General features: G+C 32.8%; 1 protein-coding gene across 1 annotated transcript in view; it reads right to left on the bottom strand.

Moving 5' to 3' along the window:
- The window catches only part of LOC134689772 (serine/threonine-protein phosphatase 6 regulatory ankyrin repeat subunit A-like), an 82,237-nt gene that overhangs the window by 5,414 nt on the left and 59,671 nt on the right, over positions 1–17,152 (bottom strand). The gene's annotated exons all lie outside the window — the stretch shown is intronic.

The raw sequence follows: 17,152 nt of genomic DNA, 5'->3' as shown, positions 1-17,152 counted from the left end.
ACAAACGCGCTTTGTCCACACAAGACTCACCAGTGATGCCCAAATATAAAAGATCGAAAGTGAAAAAAAGTGCAAAGGTGTACAGCACTGAAGATCAAAAGTTGAAAAGGTTTCGCCAAATACGGCATTGTTGTTATGCCCGGGATAAGAACATTCTTATTATATAGACCAATTAATGCTATTGCAAACAGTAAATTTTATCAAATGATTATTAAAGAGATATACATAAAGAAACTGAAGTATTAACTAATTTCAGAAAACTAAACCCGAAAACATAACGCCCAGATATAAAAGATCGAAAGTGAAAAAGGAACAAAGTTGTACAGCGCTGAAGATCAAAAGTTGAAAAGGTTTTGCCAAATACGGCATTGTTTTTATGCACAGGATAAGAACATCCTTATTATCAAACACACACACAACTATAGAAATATGACAAAAGCAACATATTTGTTATTGAGGACATGGTCTTGACCTTTGACCTAGAGAACTTTGTGATCCCATTGTTCTAGAACCTTTGGTTCAAGAGTTTTAAAGCTAATTTTGTCTTTTCGGATCCGCTAACAGTCCCTAATGTCATTGCTAAATAATCCATTGATCAAGGACCTTAAGTGATATGGTAAAAGCTGAATTGGGCATTCAGAAACTTTAAACAGGGGTTCTGCCCCTTACAGACAGATTAAATCTCTTCGGTCAAAATGTAACAAAGTTACGCCCTAGTGACCCAAACATTTTCCACTATTCAATACTTACTGTGAGTATAATGGTTTCTGAGATTATTCCATAACAAGGTGTTAGATCAAAGGTCAAGGTGAGCATAGATATTTGACCCTGATACATTTTTCAAAGAATAATGAATTGATGATCATTGGTGAAGTTCCTAGGTGTCTACTACTTATGGTCTCCTAAATTGTGTGGCCAACCGACACTTGTTAATTTTCATAGAGGCATAACTCTACCTAACTTTTCGATTCAAATATAACGAAGAACTGGGATCTTGTCCTTTACGAATTTCAACCTTTGTTTTTTGTTTACCTAATATGGTTGCGGTGTTTGAATGATATAAAAAAAAATGGTTTCGAAGGGATGACAACATTTTACGACTGACAGGTTGAGTTCCGAATAGGTATTCATGACACCGATACAAAGTGTGAACATGAAAGTGACACGTCTTACGGTTAAGGCTGCTAACTTCGTCAAAGATTAGCGGAAAAGGAATACTAATAATAAAAAGTCAATTTTTCTTGAATTGAGAGGTCCTTCCTTTTCGTTGTATTAAATGCATGCTCTAATAGACATAACATGCATTGAAAAGCTCTTAAACACACATGCAACTTTAAAACTAAATAAAAAACAATGGATTCGCTATTTAGGACATGGTGACCTAAACATTGACCTTGTGACCTTTGTGAAGGTTTCATTTAAACCTTTGGTTTAAGAGTTAACGCTTATTTGGTCTTTTCAAAAACCGTTAACGGGGAATATTTTTCTTGAGAATTTGGTTGAAATGTAAAAAAGTTGTGTCTCAGTCACCTAAACATTTTTCACTACTTATTATTTCTGTAAGATGATACCGTTTTTGAGATACCACACAAAAGTTGTAAGGTCACTGGTCAAGGTCAACCTTAAAAACATTTTAAACACACTCAACATCCTTTGAGTAAGGTAAAACACACATAAATCGATATTTGTGACATATCCTTGACCGTTGACTGTTTGTCCTTTGTCAAGGTCATTAGTCCCCAATGTCTATGCTGATGAGTTCATGGGTCTATGGCCTTTGGTTATATAGTTGAAGCTGATTTTGTCTTTTCCAAAACCTAAAAAGGGTTTTAACGCCCGTAACAGAAAGGTAAACTCACATCGGGCAAAATGTAACTTAGTTGCGCATTAATGACACAAACATGTTCCACTATTAAAAACTGTAAGTATTATGGTATCTGAGATTATCCCATCACAAGGTGTTAGATGAATGGTCAAGGTCGACATAGATATCTGACCTTGAGTCATTTTCCAAAGTCAAATGAATTGATGATGATTTGTAAAGATCCTGTGTGTCTTCGACTTAAGGATTCTGAGTTTTTGTGGCCAACCGACACCGGTTAATTTTCATAGGGGCACAACCTTACCAATAAGTCGTTGAATCAGAAGAAGAAATACAGTAGGGTATTTCCCTTTGAAAAAAAAAACTAACATTAATAAACAGAAGAAATACAGTAAGGTCTTTCACTTTTGAAAAAAGGAAAGACCTTAACAAACAGAAGAAATACGGTAAAACTGAAATACCTTAGAAATAATAAACAGAAGAAACGCAGTAAGGTCTTTCTCTTTTGAAAATGGAAAGATCTTGATAATAGTAATAATAGTTATCAGGTTATAATAATAATTAGAAAGTCAATTGGTCATGAATAATTTAAAGGTCTTTCCTTTTTTTCTTTTATTGGAAGTAAATGTGCGTCAATATCCGCGTTAACTGATTGTGTAAATTATGAAAAAAACTTCCTGTACGTTTATTTTTTTTTTTAACAAATTTTATCTTAATATCTTACGTATATGTGTTAAAAATCAAACAATAACAAATTAACAAATATAAAAACAAAATATCTACTTTTATTAATTGGTAAAAAATAGTTTAATAACTTAAAGTAGCGGATTTTATTTAATGTTTTTTTCAAATGTTAAATATACAAATATCGACTAACAAAAATATATGTTAAAAATGTCTTTATCTTTTCCTTTCATATTCATTTATACATTAAATAATGGTCATAAGATAACCACTCCTGATTGACAAATATGCATGCAGCTAGCATAAAAGAAAGGATTCTTTTAATTAGAAGGCCGATATAAATGTTCTCCAACGCATGAGGATTTTTTTTGTATATGATGGGAAAAAAACATCATGTTTTCGTTGCTTTGTTCCCCATTTTTAACTGTACCTTCCTAAATATTTTATCGTAATTCACCTTGTTTACATTTGATTTCCGAAAAAAAAACGAAAATTGAGTAGGGACGATATATAAGGCGTTATTTTATAATGGCACATCTAATCAATTAAGATATCAATGAACAGTATACTATACCAATAAGACAATGTATCATACTGTTTATTATAAAGTACGACATGTAAAATTGAAATCAATCATGGCACTGTTAAATGGTGCCGGGTTTTTTTTCAAATACAAGTTACTACTGACTTAAAAGAGGGACGAAAAATACCAAAGGGACAGTCAAACTAATAAATCTAAAACAAACTGACAACGCCATGGCTACAGATGAAAAGACAAACAGAAAAACAATAGTACACATGACACCACATAAAAAACTAAGGAATAAACAACACGAACCCCACCAAAAACTAGGGGTGATCTCAGATGCTCCGGAAAGGGAAGGCAGATCCTGCGCCACATGTGGCACCCGTCGTGTTGATTATGTGATTACAAATCCGGTGAATAGTCTATCTCGGTAGGTCACATTCATGAAAGGGAAGGGGATTGTAGTTACGACGTAAGGAACATATCCGATATCATTTGTGAAACGGTTATTCCTTAACGGTCAACCAACTCGTGATTGCGTTCGCAAAATGTACGAAGGGATGATTTCAACTGCACCATTTGGAACTCTTGGTTTAATAGCTTCCTTGTGAGCAGTAACCCTCTTTTAAGAAAATCATGATAGGAAATGCAAGCACGGGAATATAGTATCAATTGGGAGATATATACCTCGTATGCAGGTGCTGCTGGAATGTTGCTACTTAGAAATGGAAAGCTCACAATTGGAAAGCTGAAGTCATCTCTTTTGTCGTAAAGTTTTGTTTTCAACCGACCCTCATTGTCAATTTCTAGATGTAAGTCAAGATATGAAGCCGACTTAACTGTATCTGTATTATCCTTTATCTCCAATTCGATGGGATAGATGCGTTCACATAGTCACCAAATTTTGAATTGTTTAGTGAAATTTTGTCTTTTAGTTTGGAATGTGGATTACTTGTGCAAAGAGTAGAAAAGTCAAATGTTTTAATACTGTTACAAGATGAAAGAGAGTAAGATTGTATGTACTCTAAAAGATCTTTGGAATTTTTAAGTATCCACATCTGATTCACGCCACCTCTAGAATAGGCAGTTTCACAATAACTTTGAAGCCAGTCTTTGATTGCTGATAAAATAGATGTTAATAATTTAGAAAGAGGTTTCGTGGAGCACTCGGAAGAAGCAGCAATATACCGTTGTTTGTAAGGATAGGTATCCAATACAGTGATGGAAGATCCAGTTCTTCATCTTTGGTTGAAATTCCAAAGGAACAAAGAACATACCTATGATTATTCAGGATTTCCTCTTTGGTAAGTGTCGTGAGGGTATATGTAGAGTTTCCAAGTGAATTGTCTCTACCTAATTCGTTTATCAAGCAATTAATGTAATGACTTTTACAGACAAAAACGATGTTATTTGGGGCTTTGTCTGCGGGGACAACAACATATTTATCATGGAGGTCGGATAGGTGTTGAGCAACATTTGGGTCTTTAAAGATTGACGTAGCAAGGGCATTGATGGACCCATTCAGTTTCTTAATTCGGATTTGTATTAACAACCTCACTGCCTTAATCCATTCGGATAGAGTGTCTACGTCTTCCTTCTCGCGCTTAGCCCATTGCCTGGCATAATCCTTGACTGAATCCATCAAAATTTTAAAGTTGTATTTCCAATTGATGGATTTCGGCTCACGATATTTCGGACCCTTTGATAACACATTTCGTAAAAAGTGGTATTAACTATGTTAAGGTCATCGGTAATTACGTGGTCAGCAGGATCATTTGTGAATTGAAAACTAGCACAAGTGCAATCAGGAGGTTTAGACTTGAAGTCGTCAATATCGAGATCCTGCAAAACGCGTTTGTAGTTGAAAATTTTAGTTGCAATAGGTTTGGTATAGGTATAAGAAATTATTGGTACAGGCTGGTCTTTGAAATAAGGATGTATTTTCGATTGAACTGATTTATGATGAAGGATATTGCCTTAGTTGACGCCATCGAGACCTTTGTTGGCAAAGGAAAGATATAGACAAGATCTTTTCCCTTTTTCATCTTTTCCAATGCGAACTGGCTTGAAAAGTCTGTGACTTGCAATATCGTAAATTATAGCTGGAAGTTTGTATTGGTTTGAATGAGGTATAGATAATGCATATTTTAAGGTTTTTCTTGTCGTAGAACACACCGAGGGGTGTCAGGATTGATCGGAGGGAGGTCTTTCTTTGGACAATCCTGACACCCCGAGGTGTGTTCTACGACAAGAAAAACTTTAAAATATGCATTATCTGACTTATATACCGTCAAAAAATATTAATTTTATAAAGATTTGTAAAATTTAGTATCCTTTTTATACCGACAACAATAAAATGGGATATTCCTTTCTAATGCGTTCAGGTTTTAATACGCCCTGCGGCTCATTTAAAATGTGAAATAAAACTCACTAAATAATTTAGATATAAACCTTTTAATAATTGTTATCCATACACAATAAAAATACAACTGTAACTGCATGAAGTAAGACACAAACGAATTGTTACAATTCAATAACGGTGTATGACAAATACAAGACACATTGTAAGTTATTTATTGTACCACTTAGCTTATGAAAAAGGGGGAGGGGGTATTTTTTTCCGTTTTGTTATGTTATTTCTATCGCGGGAAAGTTGTTATTTATTTAACCATTTTACATGAATCGAATGAAAAATTCAGAAAGATTGTTTTTCGAATAGCAATACATTTTATTAAAATAATCAGGATAAAATTATATACCCTCCGCACCCGACCCTTTTGTGAGTTACGTTAATGTTATTCAATAGAATATAAGATTTTTTTATTATCGATTTATAGAGTAAAATGTATACATAAATTTTTAATAGTTATGAGCTGACACGAAGACGAATATAAATACATGTAGGTTACAGTATGAGTTCCTATTCAGTGTGTATCGTTCTGAACATGCATGAAATATTTGCCACTGGACGTTAAACAATCAACCTATTCAGTTTGACTCAATAATAGTCATCAAAGGTACCAGGATTATAAGATTTTCAAAATCTTACACACGAATATGTTAAATCTGGATTTATTTTATGAAAGTCTACATTAAAATTCATCTGACCTATATGATAATATTTCTTTATTATAGCGATAAATCAACAAAACTTCAAGTTATTTGTTTCTAAAATTAAATTGCGGGTCTACAATGAAGGTTTCTTTTACATCTATCATCCGTTGAACTTCAGAAAATAAATTTGAAAATCGGCAACCAAAAACTATTAGACGAATAAAATTTTAAAGTAAATGATAGATTGCATGTTTATCAAGGAAAATAATGACCTTACACAGGTAATTATTTTATGCCTTGGAGCATATACCTTTGAAACATGGTTACTGTGCATCATGGTATCGTCCGGGTAGATTCTGAAAAAGAATGACCTGACGTTCTGAAAGAAAAATAACTCCATATAGGTTTCGTTTCACCGACGTATACCGATCCGCAAAGGTTGCACATCTATCCCATCGAATTGGAGATAAAGGATACTACAGATACAGTTAAGTCGGCTTCATATCTTGACTTACATCTAGAAATTGACAATGAGGGTCGATTGAAAACAAACTTTCCGACAAAAGAGATGATTTCAGCTTTCCAATTGTGAACTTTCCATTTATAAGTAGCAACATTCCAGCAGCACCTGCATACGGGGTATATATCTCCCAATTGATACGATATATCCGTGCTTGCATTTCCTATCATGATTGTCTTGATAGAAGGTTACTGCTCACAAGGAAGCTACTAAACCAAGAGTTCCAAATGATGCAGTTGAAATCATCCCTTCGTAAATTTTACGGACGCAATCACGAGTTGGTTGAACGTTATGGAATAACCGTTTCACAAATGATATCGGATATGTTCCTTACGTCGTAACTACAATCCCCTTACCTTTCATGAATTTGACCTACCAAATTAGACTATTTACCGGATTTGTAATCACATAAGGTAGCAATACACAGTTAGGAGTTTAGTTTCGCATTATGGCCCCTGTGAATTTTTCAAATAGGAAAGTTATTGTGTAATAAAATTATTTTTTAGACAGATGAATGCTAATTTAGCCTTCAAAGGTGGTTTATAAGAGCATCAAGATTATTTTTTACATGTTTTATGGGCTGTTTTCTGTTTGACAGTCCGTATTTTCATAGCTAGACCGGTCATCGGTCCAGAAATTATTGTACTGTACCAACACTCTTTTTCTACACGAAGTTTGTTGACGCAATTTTACAAAAAAATGAGACGAAAGACATATGATTTTCATTGGATTTGCTGAATGATATATGTACACAGTTTCAGAAAAGGTATTACTTCAAGCGATTGAAATTCTACTTTTAGCCAAATTTTGGGGAAATATGTGACATCTTTCCCCCCCTTTTTGCAATATTTCATAACAAATAAATGCCGATTGTTGCCATGGATACACCAAAAAGAAATTATATTTTACCATTTTATATACTAGAAATAAAATCTATGGAAGATTCTGATTACATACATATGCCCATATATGACACAAACAGTAAGCTTGATATTGCAAGAAAGCAATGAAAAGGGAATGGTAAAATTCATAAGTGCAAATTTTAGTATTTTTTCCTAACTGTTTATTGCTACCTTATGGCATACTTACCAAGCTCAGAATTGTATACTTTAAAACTTTTCATGCCACAAATCTATTGATATTTAGATTCAAAATCAACTTCTGAGTAAATAAGTGTTTAACAATGACAATATGTGTCAATTTTATTGTTTACAGTCCTTAGCAACCAAAATTAGACATTTTGACACTAGGCTTATATTTGTACTCTATCGGCTTAACGCTTGCTTCTGATGGATTGGACTGCATGTAGTAGCCCAAGTATTGAACGCGTTGGTTTTTTTCTTGCGAATATATATAATTATTGTTTTTAACAAGATTTCATGTTACATTTTGGCATATATTAAATGTATAATTAAATCAGATGTAAGAAATTGATTCCCTATCACCAATTTTTTTAATCAAGTCTTTTGTATGTAATAAGCATAAAGATTAACATTTTTATGCTTAAAATTGCTAAATTGTGTACAATGTTGCATCATCAGAGATCTTTTTATAATATTCAACATTCAAAAACTGACAAAAGAGGTACAGTTTTTAAGATTTGGCTAAAAATTGAGGTAAAGACAATATTTTACACTTTGACTTGGCACCTTTCTTAAAATCAGTTTTTGTTGCTAACCTTCATAAAATATTCATTACTCAACCAATTTTCAAAATTAAAAGGCCATTTTACTCGTTTTAGCTAGCTGTTTGTTTTTTTCATTTTTAGCCATGGCGATGTCAGTTTGTTTTAGATTTACGAGTTTAACTGTCCCTTTGGTATCTTTCATCCACATAGTCACCAAATTTGAATTGTTTAGTGAAAGAACGTCATCTATATAGCGGAAAGTAGAGTTGAAGGATATTGCTTACTTCTTATATTTCTTCTTAAGAAGTTCAGCCTCATTATTATAAAGAAACAAGTCGGCAAGTAGAGGGGCACAGTTTGTTCCCATTGGGATGCCGACACTACTGACTTAAGTGACAAGTCATTTTAAACGATACAGAGAAGAAATGTTGGATCCATAAATTGATGCAGGCTTCATTTTTTAGTCCTTGTTTTCCAATATTGCTGTCATCTTAATTATACAATCCTTATAGCATAGCAATATTACTAATTTTCTATGAAACTATATATATTTACAAAATGAAGTGCAAACATGAGCAGTTTTGGTTGATGCGGTAAAAAAAAATTAATTGTAAATTAGCCTGAGTTATCAAAACTAATGAAGTTTGCAAATTATTCGATATTTGTAATAACAATAGTACATGCTGCACTCTCAATCAATGTAAACAAATTTTTTTAGTCGTTCAGTTTCTATATTGGTTGCATCTTTATTATGCAATCCCAGATTATACAGAAATATTACCGATTCAGTATGTGGATATATATAGTTACAAAATAAAGTGCAAATATGGTCAGTTTTGGTTGATGAGTCTTATGTAGACGAAAAGTGCGTCAGGTATTCTTAAATATAATCATGGTACCTTTGATAACTATCCACACTACTGGGTTGATGACACTGCTGGTAAAAGTTAGTCCCTGAGGGTATCACCAGTCCAGTAGTTTGCACTTCGGTGTTGATATAAATATCAATTAAATGGTCATTTTAATAAATTTCCTGTTACACAACTTTGATTATTTCGAAAAAACTAAATATTTTCCTATTCAGGGAATGGATTAACTTACCGTATTTGGCACAATGTTTAGGATTTTTTTGTCCTCAATTCTCTTCAACTTCGTACTTGTTTGGTTTTAAAACTATTTTGATCTGAGCGTTATGAAGATAAAACGCGCGTCTGTCGTATAAAATTATAATTCTGGTACCTTTAATAACTATTTGAATAAAACGAGAACATACTTGCACTCTAAATCGATGCGGACCAAATTTTTTATTCATTGTGTTCAAAATTTGTATCAACCAGGCGTAAAACAGACGGAAACTGCGCGCAACTGAGAGGAAACCGGGCGTCAAATTAAGCGTGTTATCTAAATGAATATGTCTGGTCTACCAAAAACCAATTTTTAAACATAAAACTTGAAATATTACCCATTAAAGAAGATATTTAAATATATACATAGAAGACATACACTTGCTTAAATAAGTTTTAGTTTAAAATAATAATTCTTTATATAAAACTATCATTATTTTTTTGGGAAAATTAAATTGTACTTAAATATCAATGATAATACAGCTGTACAACTTTTTGTGAACGATTTTTTATATTATTATCATAAAAAGAAGGTTTTCGGAATTCAAAATTACTGTTGAGGATGTTTACTACTCAGTTTAAAAAAAAACAGCTTTTCTTAACACTAGTTTATATTGATTATGAACTTACCAAATGGATTTTCTCTGAGTTCGGTATTTTTTGTGATTTCACTTTTTGATATGCGTTTAGTACATTAACCAAAAAAGCAAAAACATATAAATGTCAAAGTACAAAAGAAGATGCCAATGAGACAACTCTCCACAAGTGACCAAAATGACATAAAAATTAACAACTAAAGGTCACCGTTAGGCCTCAACAATGAGTTAAGCCCATACTGCAAAGTCAGCTTTAAACCCCGAATTAATTTACTTGTTTTCGAGATATTAGCCATTAAAACTAATATATGACGGGAAAATATTCTATCTTTGATTTTTCAGTTTGATAATTTAACATACATTTCTTATAAATTTAATTCCTTGTTTAAATAACTTAGTTTAACTCACATACTTTTTATTTACCATGTATACTTCTTTTCTCTAATTAACAATTTTCATTAATCAATTTGATTCCATTATTCCAATTTTAAATTCTTCCAAAAAGCACTAAACATGTTTATTTTTTTCCTGAATATATAAAGCTGCCATAAGTCCAACTCTTTTAAACCAATACCAAGAAAACACATTAAAACATTAATCCAATGATCCTTTAAACAAATCATAAAGGGTTATATGATTTACACCCGTACGCCTAGATCTATACACGTAACTACCACTTCCGCCTTGTTTACGCCAGGCTATATGTATTGCTTGGTCTGCATCTAACTGTATTTAATTTAATAATTGCACATAACTTAAAATATATGATACCCCGTTATCTGCCAAAGTGACAGAACTTGCAATCTATTGTGTACCCATTTGAACACCTCATCAACAACACAAATGACAGCTGACCTTTAAATTGCATGTTGAAAATAACGATAGAAATCTGTTTATTGAGGCATAACTTAATGGAATTTAACGCGTACTCACAGCTTTCAATTAATTTTGAACAAACTATTGTATATTTATTCAATTTAGCGGTAAACCGGTCATGTAAATTAAATTAAGTTCATTAATTTATGTTGCAGGTTACTGCCATAATACATTGTAAGTATAAAGTGTCATTATGTCCTGCTTTGCTTTCAATCCAGTCTAAAAAAAAACTTCCCACCATAAAAGGATAATTGTATCCTACTCAAGAATGATCATCCCTATTTACAGGTATAAACAACATGTACATGGTTTGTTCCCAACCTGTTATAAAAAATATTTCCCCAATATAGTTGTGTACATATTTTCATACTGATCACACTCACTGATTATCTCCAATTATATTAATTAAACCCAGATACGTATGTTTCTAAAATAATGGAATGCCAACGTGCAAACACTGGTCCATTACACATGTTACAACAAATATTATTTTAATAATCAAATTATGCGCAAATGTAATTATATGATGGTAAGTTACATATAATGATGTGCACATGTAATTTTATGATGTAAAGTTACCTTTAATGATGTGCACATGTAATTATATGATGTAAACTTAACTTTAATGATGTACACATGTAATTATATGATGTAAAGTTATCTTTAATGATGTGCACATGTAATTATATGATGTAAACTTACCTTTAATGATGTACACATGTAATTTTATGATGTAAAGTTACCTTTAATGATGTGCACATGTAATTATATGATGTAAACTTACCTTTAATGATGTACACATGTAATTATATGATGTAAAGTTATCTTTAACGATGTGCACATGTAATTATATAATGTAAAGTTACCTTTAATGATGTGCACATGTTCAATTTCTCCTCCCTCTGAAAAATCACAGTGGAAGAGCCTACATTGTACATCATCGCTTTACCCTTATACACATCGGACATATACATTACTTTCATTGTCCTAATCAGAATCGAAATAATTGATGCAAGCTATACTTTATTGGTTGTTTTAACATGGGTAGGCATTATATTCATGTTATTTTAACCCTTACTATCGCTCGGGCCAAAAAAAAAAAACGAATATAATGCAAACCCATCTTAAAAACAAACAAAAAAGTATAACTTGTATCAATTATTTCTTAATTATTTTAAAAAAAAAAATGACCTCAGCTCAAAACTTAGGCAAAGTCACTCAAGCGTAATTACATTATTTTGTTTGACTGTCTGTCCCTTCAATTTCAGGTTTTAGCTTTTGGTTATAGTATTTTGTGACGGTAGTTGTTCAAACACCATAATACTCAATATATATACATAATCCCTTTGATTATATCTTTCTAAATATAATAAAAAGGCTTTTTGACGACAACTGTATGGTCCACTGAATATAGAAAATGATAGTGCAAGCTTGGGATCAGTGATCTAGGGACACATGTTCTTGTTATATTATTGTATATGAAAATAGTGCCCTATATTTCATAATAAGACAACAAACATGATATATACTTTTGTATTTTTCACAGTTTCCAAAACTTGATGCGAATTTGCACAGCATACGAAGTTCAGTTGTCAACAAGAATAACAGCTTAAGTAAGTAAGTAGAACTGTTTTGCATATGAGTCAATATGCTTATTAGTTTCTCCATAGGCGGTAATGGTAACGTTTTCTTCTGTTGCTCAGTCCATATCGTTAACTTGGATATGTGCGATGGCTCGTTTCAAGGCTTAGACATTTTCACATATGTAGTCAAATTTTCGGGTACGAAGTGAAATTACCTTTTCCGTAAAATAGCGGTATGCAGTAACTATTGTAAGACAGCAATTGAATAAGTTGTTTTTAATTTAACCACGAGACCAAATTAACCAAACTAGGACTTAATCATTGTTAGGGTATCTTATATTATTGATTATGATTTAAACCTTATTTTACATTACTTCGAAAACAACAGTAGAATAAATTGAGCGACACAGGCTCTTTGGAGCATCTAGTTTTTGGTCTAGTTATGTTTTTTTTGTTATATACACATGTTAAAGACAACATTTTTTTGAGTCATCACAACAGCACAAAGAAGATATGTTAAGCAGTTTAAGTATCTCATCCATTTACATGTTTGAACCAACAGAAGAAAATTCAGGTTGCAGCTAGTGGAGTTCATATATATTCAAAATGAATCTCGGGTAAAGATTCCTTTAAGAGCTTTAAACCATTTTCCTTCATGACTGATCTCCTGTTAATAGATATTCAGTCAACTTTGAGAGATGCATGTGACGGTACCAAATCGCGAGACATTTCGAATGCTTAAACATGCTTAGATGCCATGATTGGTATCATGTATTTTGGTGAGGGAGATAATTGATTTGAACTTATAACAACATCTGCTGCGAAAATAAAAATAAAACATGTCATAAACTATGGAATTGGTGCATCTATAAAGACATATGAACTTAGTGAGAGGACAATTTATCTTCACCTTTGTCCTTTTGCGGAAGTCCGTTTTATGTACACGCATTAAAGTAGAATATATAATATGTTTTTAACTTCCTAAATTTAGAATCAAATGTTCATACATTTATAATTTGCCAGTAGTGGCTAATCATATTCATGATGTTAGTGTTCAGCAAGTGAAACAATATACGGAAACAATATCCGAAGTAACGTTCTTTTTCCGTTTTCCTCCCAAAATAACGCAAACGGAACAACCGTAATAGATGATGACAAATGCGACTATCCATGGTACCTATAGAACACAGAGTCATAGATGATTGTTATTATGGAATGAAGAGAAGCAACTCAGAAAATGAAGTCTTTCAGCAGAGTAAAGAAACACAAATTTAAATTATCTGAGTCCAAATGTATACCAGATTATCACTGATCAAATAGCAAAATCAAAAGCTTAAACACATCAAACGAATAAATAACAACTGTAATTTTTCAGGCTTGATACAGGCATTTTCTCATGTAGAAAATGGTTGATTGAACTTGATTTAAAAAGCGAAACCTTTCACTTGTACATCAAGTTCCATTGTATTGACAACGATGCGTTTACAAAAACAAAAACGCAAAAGGTAAACATGTCTCAAGTTTGGTTACAATAAACCTCAACCAAAATATGGAGGTGATTTCAGGAGCTTCGAAGCGGTAAACAGATTAACCTCCACATTTTGCACCGGTTATGTTGGTGATGAAATTAAAAGTACGCAAAAAGTCTATTTCGGTATGTCAAATTTGGGAAAGGACACATGATTGTAGTTAGGACATATGCAAAATATCCGAGATCAACTGTATACAAATATTTTATAAGGATAAACCAATTAGTGATTGTGTCCGTACAATTTATGACATGATAACTTCAACTCCACCATATAAACTCTTGGTTTAAAAATGAAAAGGACCCAATCGGGAAGCTGAAATCATCACTTATTATTATCATTAATCATTAACTTATTGTTATAATTTTGATCTAATGAGTATATGCTTTTTTTTTTTTTACTAGTATAGTATAGATACTGTTCGTCGTTGGCCAATTATGGCACGTTTCGCAGATATCCAAGTTATTACAAATAAATGTTTAACTGAACATTGCTTGGAATAATTGATTTGTATTGAAATGTTTGGTCCATACCAATTTAGTTTCACATCAGTAAAGGTTTTCTACATACAATGAAATGTCTGTACCAAGTCAGGAATATAACAGTTACTATCCAATCATTTCATGTGTTTGAGCTTATGATTTAGTCATGGGACTTATATCTAAAAATTGACTATGAGGGTTGGTTGTAAAAGTTTTTATAACCAACCCTCAAAGTTTAAATGCCAAGTTTGGTTTGACAGACAGGTTGCTTATCTTATAATTATCTGACAGTTGCCTTAACAACTCGTACAAGGATAGCCAGAACGGTAGCATTTACAGTTACCAACACAGCTGGAGTTTTGCCTCCGCATTTCAAACGTTCCTGACACGAGGATGCAACGACAGTCACAGAAGTCAATTTCGGTTTCCAACTGTTATTGATTCCTTATTTCATCAAACACCAGTGATCATGACTTGGTACATGTATCTGTCGAATACATGAATCAGGCTGAGCCCAAACAAATCCTCCTTGATTTACTTCTCTTATGATGTGCTCTGGAAAAGAACCTCTTGTAGACGGAATTGCGTCACAATGCCGCTGCATCATGGCAAACAATTCACATCGTGCCTCGCTTCATACTTAAGCCAACAAAAACGTCCTTTACATCTTAAACAAACTTCCATTGCTAGCCAATCTGACATCTTCCCATCCCTATGACAATTCGGCAAAGTGTCACATCCACTGAATGCATACACGAAAGGAAGAGCAGCTACACAAGGACCAATTGCATTTGATATGTCACTTACAGGAAGCCATCAACAGTCTTTATTCCTTCCAAAACCTATTCATAATGTGTTCTATCTAGTTTTGCGCTTGCTGTTTATCTTGATTCTTTTACATCTGTTTCAGTACTAAAATTACATTTTACAACACTTCTAATAATCATGTCGAACATGGACAAAAATTCGTGTATCTGCTTCTTTATGATTACAAAGGGTAGTATCCTTATTGAAATTGCAAATAATATTTTTATCATGAGTAACATACACATTTTTATTAGTTTTCTAAGAAGCAATGTCAGCAAGAAACTTGAACAATTTCATTTTGGTGTCAACTTCACAGAGAAAACTACACCAAACACTTGGTGTTCTACCAGAACCAGCACATTTTCATCTGACACAAAAACCTTGCCTTTGTTTTGTCACAGCTTTTGTATTATTCATTTGGTAAACATCAAATACAATGTTTACTCTTGAATACTTATCAATGCAAGATTTTACGTAAGGCAGTATGACATCATTTACATAATCATCAAATATTTTTGCCCAATCTTGTGACCTAGAATTAACCATTGCTGCCAAACCAACGATACATGCGTCCAACTTTGGATCAGAAAATCGCAGAATGTTTCAAGTAAAACCATTTGCAGCAATTTAATACCACTATTTCAAGAAACATTATCAGATAAAGACGGAGGAGAAGTTTAGTTTTAAAGGATAAAGAAATATTCCAAGGAAAACTGTCTTCTGTGACAAGAAATGAAAAGTCTAGAAAAGATATCGCAATCACTTTTAAGGTTTTCTAGCTTTGTCTTTCACAAAGACGTTTCCAGTTTCATTTTGCGGTCAAGATAAGAAGTTGTTATTTTTAAATTGGTTATAATAAACATATATAAATATAAAAAGCAGTTTCTCCTTCATTTGCACTTGCTTCACAAGATCTTCGAATTATTTGGACCAACATTTTTCGTATTTATTTACATACCTTACATGTTCAACAATTTTCTAAATGGAGTTTTTTTTTACACATCTGACGACTAGTTAGGAATGAATTTGCAAACATCACTTTACAAAGTATTTAGAGCTGTTTAAAGAGATCGTTCTGTGTTTTCGCAGAGTCTTTATTAGGTCGTTTATCTGTTATCGAATGACCCAAACCACAAAATATTTCAAATTCATCTTCTAGTAAACTGATCCCTGGTCTAGCTACCATCCATTTGTCTAAATTTGATCTTTGGTTAATCCTATTGCACCAACATCGTACTTCACAATTGCATTATTCTGTTGTTGTGCCTGATCAATTGTTTTATAAGAAAGAAATTTACTGGTTTAACGTACAGTGAAATTATCATTTTCAAATTCCATTGCCACCTGTGGGTGATGTTCGGGAAGTGAAGTCTTATCTTGGTGATGGCCGGTAACGATCGAGCATAATTTACACCATCAAGACCTAAAACAATACGCTATCATGCTTTATTTGGACTGTTTGTAAAGTACGAACTCTCACGCATGACATGAGCATAATACTAAATTCAGAAGAAATTCTTAATTTATAATTGAACGCCAGGAATTAAACTGTGGTCGAAATGACTCTATGCACCGGTCTTTTAAATAATTTTACGTCACAGAGTCATGACATAATTATACATTTTCAGTTTAGCTTTCATAATCCGAAATTGGCAGTTCATGCAAAATACATGCAGATGTCTGATGCGCCTGTCTAGTCCTAGGTATATTTGAACATACACACAAAGAATCTTCCGTTCTTGTGTTGCAATATTGGCTTCAGTAAGACATCATTTCCATTCCCTATCACGCAATTTATCACATAGAGTTTTATAACAAGTCATTTCAATGTGCAATCCACCAAACATGACAATAAACTTATCTTTTCTGTAAAAACCAGGCCATTCCCATTGAATTTGCTTAGGCATTTCCAAAAGTGGCTG

The sequence above is a fragment of the Mytilus trossulus genome, chromosome 11 (genome assembly GCF_036588685.1).
Source record: "Mytilus trossulus isolate FHL-02 chromosome 11, PNRI_Mtr1.1.1.hap1, whole genome shotgun sequence".
Classification (NCBI taxonomy): domain Eukaryota; kingdom Metazoa; phylum Mollusca; class Bivalvia; order Mytilida; family Mytilidae; genus Mytilus; species Mytilus trossulus.
Note: the sequence above shows the minus strand (reverse complement) of the source record. Positions and strands in the feature narration are given on the sequence as shown.